General features: G+C 48.0%; 1 protein-coding gene across 4 annotated transcripts in view; it reads left to right on the forward strand.

The window, feature by feature from the left end:
- The window catches only part of DENND1A (DENN domain containing 1A), a 2,718,319-nt gene that overhangs the window by 2,465,522 nt on the left and 237,069 nt on the right, over window positions 1–15,728 (forward strand). The window lies entirely within an intron of this gene.

Here is a 15,728-nt window from a genome sequence, read left to right on the forward strand (position 1 = left end):
GAAACACCTTCTTACCTACACACACTTGCCCGCTGCCCACAGGCGCGTATGGAGGGTACGCCCTTTCAGTTTTGCCCCAAGTGTAATAAAAAATACCCTTGGGTAGATAAGCACGCTACGTGCAACCTTTGCCTGCCCAGAGACCACCCCGAGGCGGGTTGCAGGGCCTGTAGCAGGTTTAAGACAAAAACTCTTAAGGACCGCTCCACCAAGCGTTGGGCCCACCACGCCAAGCTAGCAGCTATGGAGGCGGAGGGTACCTTCAGCGACGGCAGCGACGCCGGACTTTCGGACGGCGAGGGCACCAAGGCGTCGAAAGACAGCCTAACGCACGTCCCCGGCCTCGGAAGGTCGTCCGTCCCGGCGACTATGGGGAAGTCCCCCGGCGACAAGAGCGTTACACATACACACGCTAAACACAAAAAACCCACCCGAGATTCGACGTCGTCGAAACCTCGGAAAGAGGCACAAAAGGAGCGGTCCGAAAGGACGTCCTCTGGGCGGTCCCTGTCGAGGTCGCCGCACGACGTCAGGCAAGCCTCCACACTTGCACATAGTGCCTCGCCCATTAACATCACGGAAGATCACTCGTTCGGAGACGAACACGGCTTCCATCCCCAGCCTGCACCCCAGGGAAGGGGTACATCACTTGGGAGTGAGGAGGGCCCAGTTTCGAAGCCTAGTTCGAAACACAGGGGTTCCACCTCCGATCCTCGACGCCAGGCGTCGAAAGATAAGGGAAAGGGTAAACACACTTCCACCCACGGGGAAGGGGGTAAGCAACAAAGGAAACAACCCTTGCAATCCCCCACAACAATAGAACTGACTTCCCCGTCCAAGTCTTCTCAGGGACAGTCCATAGAGAGTTCCAGCAGGGTCACCCCAAGCTCAAAACTCTGGTCATGCGAGGACATTGACAGAGTAATGTCAAGGATGTCCTCCTTAGCAAATTTCTTCGAAAGACACCCTGACCAACTACTAGCTTTAAACCCTCAGGAATCTTCTCCCTCAGGTTCAAGGGACCCTATCCCTTCAAATAAAAGGCCCCGGGTCGAGACACCAGTAAAGGCTTCAGAACCCTTCGAGGTCCAACCCTATTCTTGCCTTTTCCCTACAGGCCAAGGAGACTCTTCCCTTATAGAGGGCCAGGATTTTGAGACACCAGAAGATCTCGCAGTGTCAGATTATTACGGGGAGGACGAAGACGAGGATGAGCCAGAAAATAGCCCAGATATTTTCAGAATGGACTCACCAGTCGAAAGGGAAGCCCCAGTGTCTGATTCCCCAATAGATAATCAGCCCCTCCTGAATGAACTGCTCTCTCGGGCAGCTAACCACTTCCACATAGACACACAAGGTGTCCAAGAAGAGAGGGACTTCGCGGAGGAACTAATAGGGGAAAGGAAGACAGTAGCCCAGACCATTCCCATCCTGAAATCTATTCAACGCAGAATAGCACCATCCCTTGTCAACCCAAACTTGACAAGACCTGTAAACCCGAGAGTAGAGAAGCTGTTTAAAGCAGCCCAGTCGGATCCTCTATATATTAGAGGCCAACTTAAGCCAGACTCTCTAGTCGTAACTAACACCCGCAAGAGAGCTGGAACCCCATTATCTTCCTCGGAGGCTCCCCCCGACAAAGAAAGTAAGAAACTCTATGGTTTTGGTAGAAAAGTAGCTTCCACGGCAGCCTACCAAACCAGAATCGCAAATTCCACCACACTGTTGGCCAGCTACAACTGCCATCAGTGGGAAGAAGTGGCAGCACTAATAGATTCCGCTCCCGAACCCCTTAAGAGCCAGCTATCTCGCATTTGTGCAGAGGGAAGAAACGTCTCAGGTTGCATTTTAAAAGCAACTTTAGACGCCGCAGACAATGCGGGTAGAATTATAGCAGAGGGGACTGTCATCAAAAGACATGCTTGGTTGAGGCAGTCGGGATTCAGAGCAGAAACACAAGCTGCACTCTTAGACAAACCAGTGGAAAGTGATCTCCTGTTTGGAAAGGCAGTCGAGGACGCACTAAAAAACGCTAAGGAGGAATTCGACACCCTCAAATCCCTTGGCCAGTTAACTACAAAACCACCTAACCAAAGAGGGAACGGCAATTTTCGTCGCCCCCGCGGCCAAAATTCCAATAGAGGAAATAGCTATTCCCACACCCAGGGTACACAGTGGAACACCAACTCACAACAGTCTACCCAGGGGTATGGTAGGGCTAGTAGAAGAGGACGTGGTAGAGGCAGAGGCAGCCCCAGTAAAGGAGGCGGCACGCCTCCACCAAAGCAGTGACGCTCATTTCAGGGTCCCTTCCCATGCAACCCCAGTAGGGGGACGAATATCCAGCTTCACCCAGGCATGGGAAGGGATAACATCCGACAGATGGGTGCTGTCGACAGTATCCAAGGGGTACTGTATAGAACTACTGCAACGTCCCCGAAACCACCCTCCAAGACAAAAAGTCCACTCTTTAGAACATCAAAAGATCCTCCTTGAGGAAGTCTACAATCTGCTCCTAAAGGACGCGATAGAACTCGTCCCAGGACACCAGGTAAACAAGGGTATCTATTCAACTTACTTCCTTGTGCCAAAGAAAGATTTAACAATGCGCCCAGTATTGGACTTACGGCCTGCCAACAGTATGTCAAGCCCCAAAAATTCCGTATGACCACGCTACAAGAGGTAATCCCACTCCTAAAAAAGGGGGATTACATGGCAACCTTGGATATGAAAGATGCCTATTTTCATATTTCTATGCTCCCGGCGCACAGAAAATACTTGCGCTTCAAGGTGGACAGTCGCCACTACCAATTCAAGGTACTGCCCTTCGGGATAGCTTCAGCACCAAGGGTATTCACCAAGGTACTGGCGGTGGCAGCTGCACACCTACGCAGGGAGGCAATCCCAGTGTACCCTTATCTAGACGACTGGCTCATAACGGGGGAAACCCCAGGAATCTGCAGATCAAACATTCAGAGGACTATCGACCTCCTCCACGAATTAGGCTTCTCTATCAACGAGAAGAAGTCAAGTCTGGTGCCAAGCACCTCAAAACAGTTTCTAGGAGCTATCCTAGATACTCAGAGAGAATTGACCTTCCCTTCGGAAGAAAGAATTCGGAATATACTTCTGCAAATTCCACATTATCAGTCAGGTCAACAGATAACAGTACGCAAAGCTATGCGGTTACTGGGCATGATGGCGTCATGCATTTACCTGGTCCCCCACGCGTGTCTGCGCATGCGTCCCATGCAGGAATGGTTGGCGAAACAGTGGTCTCAGGCAAGTGGTCAGTGGGACGATCTAGTGGTCGTTTCGCCAACACTCGTACAGAGCCTACACTGGTGGACAAGAGAGAATATCGCAAAGGGGAAACCCTTTTACGATCCCGAAGTACAGGCAGTGGTTACTACAGATGCATGCCTGACTGGGTGGGGAGCTCACCATCTCCACCACACACTCAGGGTCTCTGGTCTCACTCAGTAGCCAAGAACCACATCAATCTGCTAGAGCTTCTGGCAGTATTTCGTGCGCTGCAGGCGTTCGAGCCCCATCTACTGAACTTGTCGGTGCAGATCAGGACGGACAGCACGACAGCCATGTTCTATCTGAACAAGCAAGGAGGGACTTGTTCGCCAAATCTGTCCAAGCTTGCCCAGAAAATATGGATATGGGCACTCAGACGGAACATCTTCCTGTCATCGCAACATGTTCCAGGGGAGCTCAATTCCCTAGCGGATGCTCTAAGCAGAGACACCCTCCCAGAAGAACACGAATGGGTCCTTCACAGAGACGTAGTAGAAGATCTCTTCTCTCAGTCGGGTTTCCCCACTATAGACCTATTCGCCACAAGCGAAAACAAACAATGCCCAGGATTTGCATCCAGGTTCCCCCAAACGGACTCCCAGGGGAATGCCCTGTGGATGAACTGGTCAGGGATGTTTGCGTACGCTTTTCCACCAACTCCTCTCATCAGGAAGGTGGTGTGCAAGATGAACAAGGAATCAATGACGCTCATCCTAGTTGCTCCCATGTGGGCGAGACAACCATGGTTTCCACACCTACGCAGGATGGCGGTGTGCGAGCCCATCAGACTCCCAGCCTGGTACAACCTTCTGTCCCAGCAACAAGGTCAAACACTGCATCAGGAACCCAACTCTATGAACCTAGCAGCATGGCTCCTGAAGTCATAGAGTTTGGACATCTCAAATTACCACAGAGGTGTATGGACATTCTAAAAGAGTCCAGGAAACCAAATACAAGACACTGTTACTTTGACAAGTGGAAAAGATTCGTTATCTGGTGCCAGAATAAACAAATCAACCCGGTTGATTGCACTCCTTCCAACGTTGTAACATACATGCTCCACCTGCTGGATGCAGGGTTGGTTTTTAACTCTCTGAAAGTACACCTGGCAGCCCTCTCGGCTTACACCACATCCCATAACAGGGTCTCGTGGTGGAAAGTACCAGTGGTTAAAGCCTTCATGGAAGGAGTAAAGAGACTTCACCCTCCTATTTCGAACCCACCGCCAGGATGGGACCTCAACGTGGTGCTAGCTAAGCTCATGGGGCCCCCCTTCGAACCCATGCATAAAAGTAGTCTCAAACACCTGACTTATAAAACGGCCTTCTTAGTAGCCATTACCTCCATAAGAAGGGTCAGTGAAATTCAGGCTCTGTCAGTGCAAGATCCTTTCTTTACTATCCACAAGGACAAACTGGTTTTACGCACACACCCTAGGTTCTCACCAAAATTCATATCCAAGTTCCATGTAAACCAGTCCATCGAGCTTCCGGCTTTCTTCCAAAACCCACAAAGCTCGGCTGAGGTGAAACTACACACCCTAGATGTGCGTAGGGCGGTCTTATACTATGTAAATAAAACCAGACCGCTAAGGAAAACAGATCAACTGTTTGTCTCCGTAGCTACAGGCAGAGAGGGGGATCGCGTCTCTAAGGGCGCTATCTCTAAGTGGATTATCAACTGTATACAGCTGTGTTACTCTCTTTCTAAAAAGACTCTGCCGTTTACACCAAGGGCCCACTCTACTAGAGGCATTGGGGCCACTCTGGCTTTCATTGCAAATGTTCCCCTCGACACCATTTGCAAAGCAGCTACTTGGAGCTCTATTCACACTTTTACTCAGCATTACTGCATTGACACTCATTCCAAGACAGATACACAAGTGGGACAAGCGGTTCTAAGACACCTGTTTGCTCATGACCCTTCTCACATCCCACCTCCTGCTTCTGGTACTGCTCGCTAATCTATGCACAGCATGTGATCTAAGCAGATTCCACAAGCCTCAGAAGGGATACATTACTCACCGTAATCGTATTTCTGATGCTTGTATCTGCTTAGATTCACATGCGACCCACCCTTCCTCCCCTCCGAGAGAAGGCGCGTGGTTGCTTGTAGTTCTTACCTTTCTGTCTATCTGCTTGGACTATCTGTACTCACGCTACTCCTCATGCTACCTCATGTCAGGAAAAACACAATCTGGGGATCCTAAACGCGTGAGGGATCATGGGTACAGTGGACGTCACACTAGGGATAGTATTACTGGCACGCCCTGTGTCGACGCCCTTTTTCGATTTTCGAAAAACAAACTGTAATACTCTGCAGCTTCCACTAGATGTCGGCCTATGCACAGCATGTGAATCTAAGCAGATACAAGCATCAGAAATACGATTACGGTGAGTAATGTATCCCATATATATATATATATATATATATATATTTTATTTATTTTTTTTTGGACTGGGTTTGAGTTGATGCTACTATCTATTTTTCTGGTCCCAATGTGAAACTGGCATATACGTTTCTTGAAGCAATGTGAAACTTCTCTGGGGACATTGTGAACCTACCATAGTAATTTTCTTTGGCATGACCATTTAAATAACTGGGGACATGAGAAATTTGAATAATACTGTTCAAACTGGTATGTTTTTTCAGGGGGAAAAGTGAAGCTGCTCTTGCAACATGGCATGGCTATGTGAACCTGTCATGTTAGGGGTAATTTGATTCCAGCCTAAGGTATCGGTGAAAATGGTAGAGTGGTATAATAAGGTTCTGTGGGATCGGCATGGCATGGTAGTGTGAAACCTGCAATGTAAATGGACTTGGAAATGTGAAATCTGATAGGTTGGAACATTGAGATGACCTCCATGGCATGCCTGAGCAGCAGCACAAGAAGGACAACCGTTGAACATTTCATTATTGATAGAACATTGTAATATTTGTGCAACACTCTAATTTCATTTACAGCACCGCCCGGCTATATAAAACACTCTGATGTACCATGGAAGTTCTGACATATAACAGCAATAACCATTATAGTGCTTGTTCTGAATACTTTATTAGCAGTTTATTAAATAGCAGAAAAATGATGACATGTTTCTATCTTCAGTCATGCTATTTAAAACTAGTTTAATATATACTAGCATATGATATAGCATTGTCTACTGTGAAGGCATCGTGAAGCAAGACACAGACAACCGATTTAAAGTTCAAAGTAAAATACTTTATTAAATCAAATGTCAGGATAGTAGAAGGCCTGACTTGCCCTAGGATTTGGTGGCATTTCACTACCTGAACGAAGCTAAGGAAACTAAGCAACATCTGAGTCGAAGAGTTCAACTTAAAAGTCTGTCTGTCTGTCTGTGTCCAAAACCTATACCTGTCCTCCCAACTAAAGCTAACCAATGTGTAAGAGGTTGCCAGACAGATGCTGCTAACAGGCCTGGACATAGCCGACTGCGTGGCCCGATCTATGGCATCAGCAGTAGCGCTAAGAAGACAGGCCTCTATAAAAACATCCGGTTTCTCGGCTAGCGTCCAAGTTAAAATTCTGGACATGCCCTTCGATGGTGATCTTCTATTCGGTCAGAAAGCCGACGATTCTGTAGAAAAATCTAAGGATCCAAACTCGCTGCTAAGTCTTTAGGCCAAACCTGCCTTCAGCTTTGCCTCTAGGGTATGGGGCTACAGGCGGTATCCTCATTATGGCAGGAGAGTGCAGCTCCCACCGACCAGGCAAGGCCAGAAGCATTTCTCGCACTCCAGAAGGGATATGGGGGGGCTTCTAGAGGTCAGCTGCCTGCGGTGGGGACGACCCAGCCTCCAAAGCCACTTTGATTTTCCCCTCTCACAGCGCACCGGTTGGAGGATGCTTAACGCAGCATTTGCTCCAGTGGCAGGGAATTACTTCCGATGCCTGGGCTCTTCAGCTCATTCAGTGGGGTTACCGCCCCCAGTCCAACCGAGACAAGAGCTCCAGGAAGAACTGAGAACCCTGTGCTGAACGGTGCGATGGAAGAGGTACCACCTGAACTCAGGAGACCGGGTTGGTATTCCTGGTACTTCCTGGTACCCAAGAAGGGCAGAAGTCTCTGTCCCATTCTGGACCTCAGGGCCTTGAACAAGTTCTTGAGGAAAGACACATTCCGGATGGTGACATTGAGAGAGATTCTCCACGCTCTCGAACTACAGGACGTTTATTTCCATGTGCCAATCCATCGAAAGCGCAGGAAGTTCCTACGGTTCACCATAGCTGATATGCACTATCAGTTAAAGGTGCTTCCCTTTGGTCTAACCTCCGCCCCAAAGGTCTTCACCAAGCTCATGGCAGTGGTTGCGGCTCACCTCAGGAGATTCGGGGTCCACGTATTTCCGTATCTGGATGACTAGCTGATCCGAGGGAAGTCTGCAGCGCATGTTTTGTCCCATTTAGAGAACACATGGTTGCTGCTGCACAAGCTGGGCTTCTCTCCAACTAACGCCAGTCCAGAGGCTCCATTTCATCAGAGCAGTCCTAGATACGCGGGTGGGGAAGTCCTTCCCTCCCGAGCAGAAAGTAGTCAGCTTGACACAAATGATCGACTTGTTTCAGAACCATGCCGCTCTACCAGCAGCTTCCTTCCTCCCACCTCCTAGGTCTCGTGGACTCCTGCATTTTTCTAGTGCCAGAGGCCAGATTGTGCATGAGATCCCTGCATTGGCTTCTGAGGGGTCAGTGGTCCCAGTACCTCGGCACTCTCTTGGATCTCCTCAGGGTGTCTGCATCAGTGGTCAACAACCTGTCCTGGAAAGCAGACCTCAACATGACGAGGGGAACCCTTCTGACCTCCTTGGTCTCAGACCTGAGTGGTCACAGATGCATTTCTGAAGGGTTAAGGTGCTCAATGGGAGGTTTTGCAGGGGAACGGCCTCTGGTCAGCAACGTAAGTCAAGTGGCATATCAACAGGCTGGAGTTGCGACCTATCAGGGTTGCACTGAAAACATTTGCCTCATCTCTGCAGGGGAAACATGTCCTTGTTTTGGTGGACAACACAGTGGCAATGCAATATTGCAACAAACAAGGTGGTTTGCAATCCCGCCCTCTCTACACGGAGGCGATGATGCTTTGGTTTCTGATTGCTGGAGAGCAGGCTCTCAGTCTCTGCAATTCATATGGCGGGCTCAGAGAACAACTTGGCAGATGCTCTGAGCAGGCAGGGCATGGTCTCACACGAGTGGGAAGTGTGCCAGGATGTCCTAGAGGAGGTCTTCTCTCTCGGGTACCCCAGAAGTGGATCTGTTTCCAACCAAATCCAACATTAAGTGCAGACTGTTTTACTTCAGGGAATTCCCAGCGCACAGTCCTATGGGGGACGCGTCTCTGGTGGATTGGACCTTCCCTATCCATTAGGCGTTCCCCTTCATTGCATGGGTTCTCCGGAGGTTGGAGAGGTTTCGAACGACCATGATCTTCATCATTTCAGATTGGACGAGGAGAAAGTGATACTCTGACCTCTTAGATCTGTCCTTCTGTGCACTTCACTGGTTGTCTCAGTGGCTGGATCTGCTAACCCAGTCGGAAGGTCGGATACTCCACCTGACCCCTTAATCCCTCAACCTACATTCGTCGCTCTTGAGAGGATGAGGTATGATGACTGGGGCCTCTCTGGGAAAGTGCTTGAGGTGATGCTGGCTGCACGCAGACAGTCTACAAGATCTTTGTATGCGTGCAGGCTTCAGTTCGGTTTTTCTGAGCTAACGCTTCGAGAGAATTATGGCGCGCTTCGGTTCTTCTGTCAAATCGATAGTTATTATCGTTTTGAAAATGTCTTCTTCGTCTGCACCATCGACGCCTAAATCGGGCTTGAAGAAGTTCGAAGACTGAAAAGGCTCTCAGGGAGCATAAAGGTAAATTGGCCATGGGGAGGTTTCCTACGAAGTCTCCTTTGAAGAGTTAAAAAAAGACTGAATCGAGGGATTCTTCTCGATTTAAAAAATCTAAGCGATCTTGTGAGAAGTCGATCACGCCAGTCTTCTTCTTCGAAGAAGGCCAAGAAGCGGCAACATAGGTTGCCTTCGACTTCCAGCGATTCCTCAGCTGGAGTAATCAGGTGTCCAACTAAATCTGACTCCCCTGCAAAGTGAGATGTGTTTCGTAGTGAGATGCTTAAAATCTTCGAGAATGCTGCTCGAGCCCCTTGAAGGACAAGCAGAAAGCCCATGCCCCTGTCGATCTGCAAGAAAATGACAAAGGGAAGTCAAAAACAAAATCTTCTAAACCGAGCCTTAAGCCGGTTCTGCATCGAGAAAGATCTCGATCCGAAGAGAAATCGTTGAGGGCTTCGGCAAGTCAGGAATCAAGCCGATCAAGGGTTCTGTGGAAGAAGCACAATAAGACAACGTCAACACCTTCGCAGACTGTCAGAATCAGAGCCGTCGACACCGGTATCAAAGTCGCCGCTGACTAAGGCGATCCCGACTTCGAAGTTATTGTCGATGCTTACTTCGAAATTATCGAAGCCAGTGGTGGTACAGGAAAAGGCTTTCAAACCTTTGCCTAAAAGAGACTTGTTTAAGTCTTTATCAGCCATCTATGGAGATCAACCTTCTAATGAGAACTCACCACCATTTGGGCTACAATTCAGCATCCCTAATGTGCCAGAAGAACTAATCTCTGATGAGACCAGATTAAAGGACTTATATGACAACCTTCAGTCATCCAGTGGGTTAGATACCTCTCCCGAGTTAGTTTTGCAAACCAGATCCAACTGACCTTTTGATTCCTGATATAGAAAACTAATGAGTAAGGGTATAGAGTTTTTAGGCTGGAACAGGCCTACTCCGTCTTTTGAACAAGAAGACATGACAGACATCTTGGACCAAGGTCCCAGAAAGATCCAATTTTGCCTTTTCACACTGCATTACAGAAAAGGGTCTCTGCAAATTGGGACACACCAGAAACTGCTGCTGCAGTAAATAAACATTTTGCCAAAAAATACAGACCACCCAAGCGACTCATAGTAAACATCCAACACCAGAATGTTTGGTGGTTCAGGCTGCTACCTCTTCCAAGCAGTCAGCATACCCACCCATCCCTCCTGATAGGTATGATGAGAGAGTGGATGGCTGGGCGAGAAAGGTTTTTACGGCTGGTAGTATGGTATTAAAATCAACAAATGTGACTTGTACCATGTCAAGGTTTACGTTTACCATGTGGGACTGTGTAGCTATGGTGGCTGATCACATCCCGCAAGGAGAGGACAGAGACTGCTTCCTGGCAATCATCAAGGATGGTAAGGAGGCAATGGGTGAATGTCTACAGACAGCATCAGCAGATCTATGGGAGCTAGCACAGTGTTACGTAGATTTGGTTGTGCAAGCTAGACTACTCAACATGCCCTTTGACTGCTCGAGGCTGTTTGGCAGCAAGGCAGATGTGAGTTTGGAAAAGCTGCAGACCTCAAAGGCGGCACTAAATCCCTTGGCACCACCATTAGACAGCCTCAACACCTCTAATCTGGCTCATCTTCCTGGAGGGGTAAGTCCTTTCGATTCTACTCCTCAAGAGGAAAAGGACAAGCCGGTCAAAGAGGTCAAAAAGATTCCCTTGTCGTGGATGCGCGAGAGGTGCTAAGCCAACCGAAGAAGCAGCAGCAGCTTTACCATCAGCCGCTGCTTCAGCCGCCTTAAAACCACTCTGAGGCCTTGACTCACAAGACCCTGGTGGGAGGCAGACTTACTCAGCATCTGAACAAATGGCGAGGCATTACTTCAGATGCTTGGGCACTGGAAACTGTAGCCCAAGGTTACTGCATTCCTTTCCAAAGAAGGCCTCTGGCCAACGGGGAACAACTGTTTCAAAATTCCGGATCCGCTCCTTGTGCAGGATATTTTTACCCTGCTAGAAGAAAGTGCAATAGAACCAATAGAAGAGTTGGTATTCCCCGTACTTTCTGATTCCCAAAAAGGACGGAGGATTGAGACCCATCTTGGACTTGAGATACTTGAACAAGATCCTCAGGAAGGACAAGTTCAAGATGGTTATTCTTTCCCAAATCCTTCAGGCTCTCCAACTCCGAGACTGGATGGTATTGTTGGACCTTCAGGATGCATACTTTCATGTGCCTATTCATCCCAAGCACAGAAAGTACCTGAGGTTGATGGTTGGCAGTTCTCATTAACAGTTTCGAGTTCTGCTATGCGGGCTGACCTCCGCCCGAGGGTTTTCACCAAGTTGATGGTGGTGGGTGGTGGCAGCGAGTCTCAGGAGAGGGGGGATTCACATCTATCCCTACCTAGACGATTGGCTGATCAATGCTCCTTCACCCAAATAAGCCTGGGAACATCACAGCATAACCTGCCACTCGCTCCACAGACTGGGCTTCTCCCTCAATTACAAGACGTCTCACGTGATACCATCTCAAATACTCTGATTCATTGGAGCAGTCCTGGATGCTTCCTCATAGAATGCCTCACCGCCCAAGGTGAGAGCTGAACACATTCCAAATTCCAGAGTGCCCAGCATCTTCAGGCCCTTCAATTTTTTTTTTTTTGAGGTTGCTCGGTCTGATGTGATCCTGCATTTTCCTGGTGCTAGAGGCTCGCCTGAGAATGAGATCCCTCCAATTGGCTCAATGTTCCCAGTTTTCAAGCAGAATGTCAGACCACCTGGAAGTTCGGAGCAGTCTCTCAGGACCTTCAGTGGTGGGCTTGCAAGGACAACATTCTTAAGGGAGAATCTTTTTGGCAGCTATGGCCGGAGATAACGGTAGTGACGGACGCCTCACTCACAGGGTGGGGAGCCCACACCAATGATCTGACAATCAGCGGCGTTGGTCTCCATCAGAGTCCAAAATACACATCAACCTTTTGGAGCTGAGGGCAATCAGACTAGCGCTGAAGGCCTTTCTGACCTCTGTATGGGGAAAGAATGTCCTGATAATGATGGACAACACAGTGGCCATGTACTACCTCAACAAGAGAGGAGGTGTAGGGTCTCTACCACTGTGCAGAGGGACAATGTAGCTCTGGTTCAGGGCAATTCAAGAAGGAATCTCCCTGTCGGCAGTTCACCTAGCCAGAGAGGAGAACACAGGGGCAGACGCTCTGAGCAGGCAAAGCACGGTCTCCCACGATTGGGAACAAGCTCAGGAAGTCCTTCAAGAGATCTTCACCCTTTGGGGAACCCCTCAAGTGGATCTGTTCGTGACCAGTGTCAACTGGAAGTGCAAACTGTTTTGATCCAGCAAATTTCATCCAGGAGGAACTCTAGGGAACATGTCTGTGGTGGACCGGGAGTTTCCACTCCTGTACGCGTTTCCTCCAGTCCCTGTCATTCCTCACGTGATCAGGAGGTTGAGAAAGTTCGGGAAATCCCTGATCCTAATCGCTCCGGATTGGGCCAGGAGGACGTAGTACCCGGACCTTCTGCACATGTCCATCTGCCCTCCAATGCGTCTTCCACAAAGAGAGGATCTTCTCTCGCAAGAGGAAGGTCGAGTTCTCCGTCCAGAGGTCAAGACACTCAGCCTTCACACATGGTTTCTGAAAAGCTAAGATACAAAGATTGTGACCTTCCGGATGACGTAATGGAGATTTTGCTTTCAGCTAGAAGGCTGCAACTAAATCTTTGTACCGCTGCCGTTGGGACAAGTTCAGCAGCTGGTGCAGGGATAAGAATGTGGATCCCTTTCAATGTGACACAACTATGGTGCTTTCCTTTTTGTAACATTTGGCAAATCTGGGGCTCTATATTGGACCAATTAAAGGTTACTTGGCGGCACTATCTGTTTTCAAGCACTCTTCAGAGGAGGATTCATATTTTAAGATCCCTCTGATTGTTCAATTCCTAAATGGGCTTAATAATGTATTTGCACCAGTTCCATACAATGTCCCTGTATGGGATCTCAATCTGGTGTTAAGATTTTTAACATGCAATCCTTTTGAGCCTCTACACGCAAGCCCATTAAGACTTTTGACATTAAAAACTGTTTTGCTTATTGCAATAACGTCAGCCCGCAGGGTAAGCGAGTTGCAGGCCCTTTCCTGTAAACCTCCTCATACAGTTTTCCATAAATACAAGGTTATTCTCAAGGTGAAACCTTCTTTCTCACCAAACGTAGTCTCCGACTTCCACTTGTCGCAAAAAAATACTTTACCAACTTTCTATCCACCTCCCCATCTGGTGAAGGAGGAGGAAATATAACATAGACTGGACCCAAAAAGGGTTCTCTCTATTTACATATCCAGAATGGCTAAATTTCACCAAAATTACCAATTATTAATTGGCTACACTGCCCCCAAATTAGGTCTAGCTGTTACTAAACAAACCATACCCAGATGGATCATACTGGCTATTGGTGAATGTTAGATTAGGAGCAAGGACCCGTGCCGGAAGGCCTAAGAGCACATTCCACAAGGGGCATGGCAACCTCCGCTGCTTTTCAAAGAGGGGTCCCAATCGAAAACATTTGTTCAGCTGTCACTTGGCCGTCTATTCATACTTTAGTGAGATATTATTGTCTGAATTCATCTTCCAGTCAGGGAGGACAATTTGCAAAAGCAGTCCTTCATTCAGTCCATGATTAGAACAAAATTGAATTCATACTCCCACCACCAAATTGTTACTGCTTTTGGAGTCTGTCATAAGATGAGGAATACATGGAAGGACACAATCCTTTCGAAGAACATGTTACTTACCCCTGGTAACGTACATTAGATTGGATATTCCTCCCACATATTCCTCATCGCCCCTACCAGACTACCCCGCCGTATGATTTACGTGTTCTTACTCTTTACGCTTTCTGTGAGTTTATGGTACACATGGTAATTCCTCTTCAGGAGGGGGAAAAACAGAACTGAAGCCAATGGGCGCTGTGTGCGCTACTTATACCGATGATGATGTCGAATGGAGGCCCTCGAGGGGCATCGACTCGACAAGAAGGCACACAGTGCGCCTTGTCTATTAAAAAAAATCCAAAGCAGCTGAAGCTGGAGAGATAATTATCATAAGAAGAAGAATACGTGGGAGGAACATCCACTCGAAAGAACATTACCAGGGGTAAGTAACTTGTTCTTCTCTCGCCCCACCACTACAGTGATGGAGTTCCTTCTGTCAATGGCCTCAGAAGGCCTTCAGGTCACCACATTCAAAGGATATTTGGCGGACTTGTCTGTGTTTAAAAGATCCCTAGATTAAGGTTCATTTTTTACGATCCTGGTAATGGCACAATTCCTGAAAGGCCTTGTAAATAAGTTTACGCCAACTCCATTTGTTGGATTGGATTGGGACCTTAATCTGGTACTAACATTTCTGATGGCGGCTCCTTTTGAGCCTGTGCATACTTGTCGCTGAAGACTTCTTTATTTAAAAACAGCCTTTTTGGTGGCTATTACATCCGCAAGGCTTGTGAGTGAGCTGCGGGTCTTATGCCGTAAGCCACCCTTTCTGTGTTATTTTTGGGAGAATGTCTTGCTCAGGTTAAGGCCTGGCTTCCTCCCCAAAGTTGTCTCAGAGCTGCACCTATCACAATGCATCGACCTTCCGATATTCTATCCTCTTCTGCACCCTTCTAAGCAAGAGGAGCGATTACATCACCATTATATTGCGAGAACGGCTGAATTCAGAAGAGCTGACCAGCTCTTTGTGGCTTTTTCCTTAGCCCGTAAGGGCCTACCTATAACTAAGCAAGCATTATCCTGCTGGATCATTTTGTGTATAGTGGAATGCTAACAGTCCGCCGGGAAGGAATTACCGTCAGGAATAAGAGCTCCTTCCACTAGGGGAGTTTCAGCTTCAACGCCATTGCAGAGGTGAGTACCTGTTTGGGATATTTGTCGCACTGCGACATGGTCATCCCTTCATACCTTTGTTAAACACTATAATTTGGCTTGTACAGCTGATGCACGTTTTGGCAGGGCAGTACTGAAACATTTCTTAGTATAACTTTCTGCCCACCTCCTTCATCTACTGCTTTGGGAGTCTATCAGATGAGGTATATGCCGGAGAAAGGCAATTCATTGAAGGAGAAATTACTTATGGTAAGGTTCATTCTATGGATTTTTCTCCTGCAGATTCCTCATCTCCCCTCCCATCCATCCCCGCTCAGAAAGTGGGTGGTTGGTGCGCATCTTCTCTTTCACGTTCACCTGGTGATGGTCTTCTGTGGCCGTTTTCTGTCTTTCCTGCCGCATGTTTAAAAAAAGAAAAATCTGCCACTATAATGTCTATTGCAATTCCTCCTCCTTCTGAGGTCTATAGTTATTTCATTTTTTAAGGGCTCATTAGCATATTTGTTCTCTCTGTTTTCCTATGTAGCGTGGTGTGCTCAGGAAATAAGGGGGAAACTGAGGTGTGGAGCATAGTGGTGGTATACTACACCTGACATCACGTCCGCAGCCGATGATCAGGTCCACTATGCCCTCTGTCAAAAAATGTCCAAGGCAG

This window comes from Ambystoma mexicanum, chromosome 8, assembly GCF_040938575.1.
Source record: "Ambystoma mexicanum isolate Mex_15411 chromosome 8, UKY_AmexF1_1, whole genome shotgun sequence".
NCBI classification, from domain to species: Eukaryota; Metazoa; Chordata; class Amphibia; order Caudata; family Ambystomatidae; genus Ambystoma; species Ambystoma mexicanum.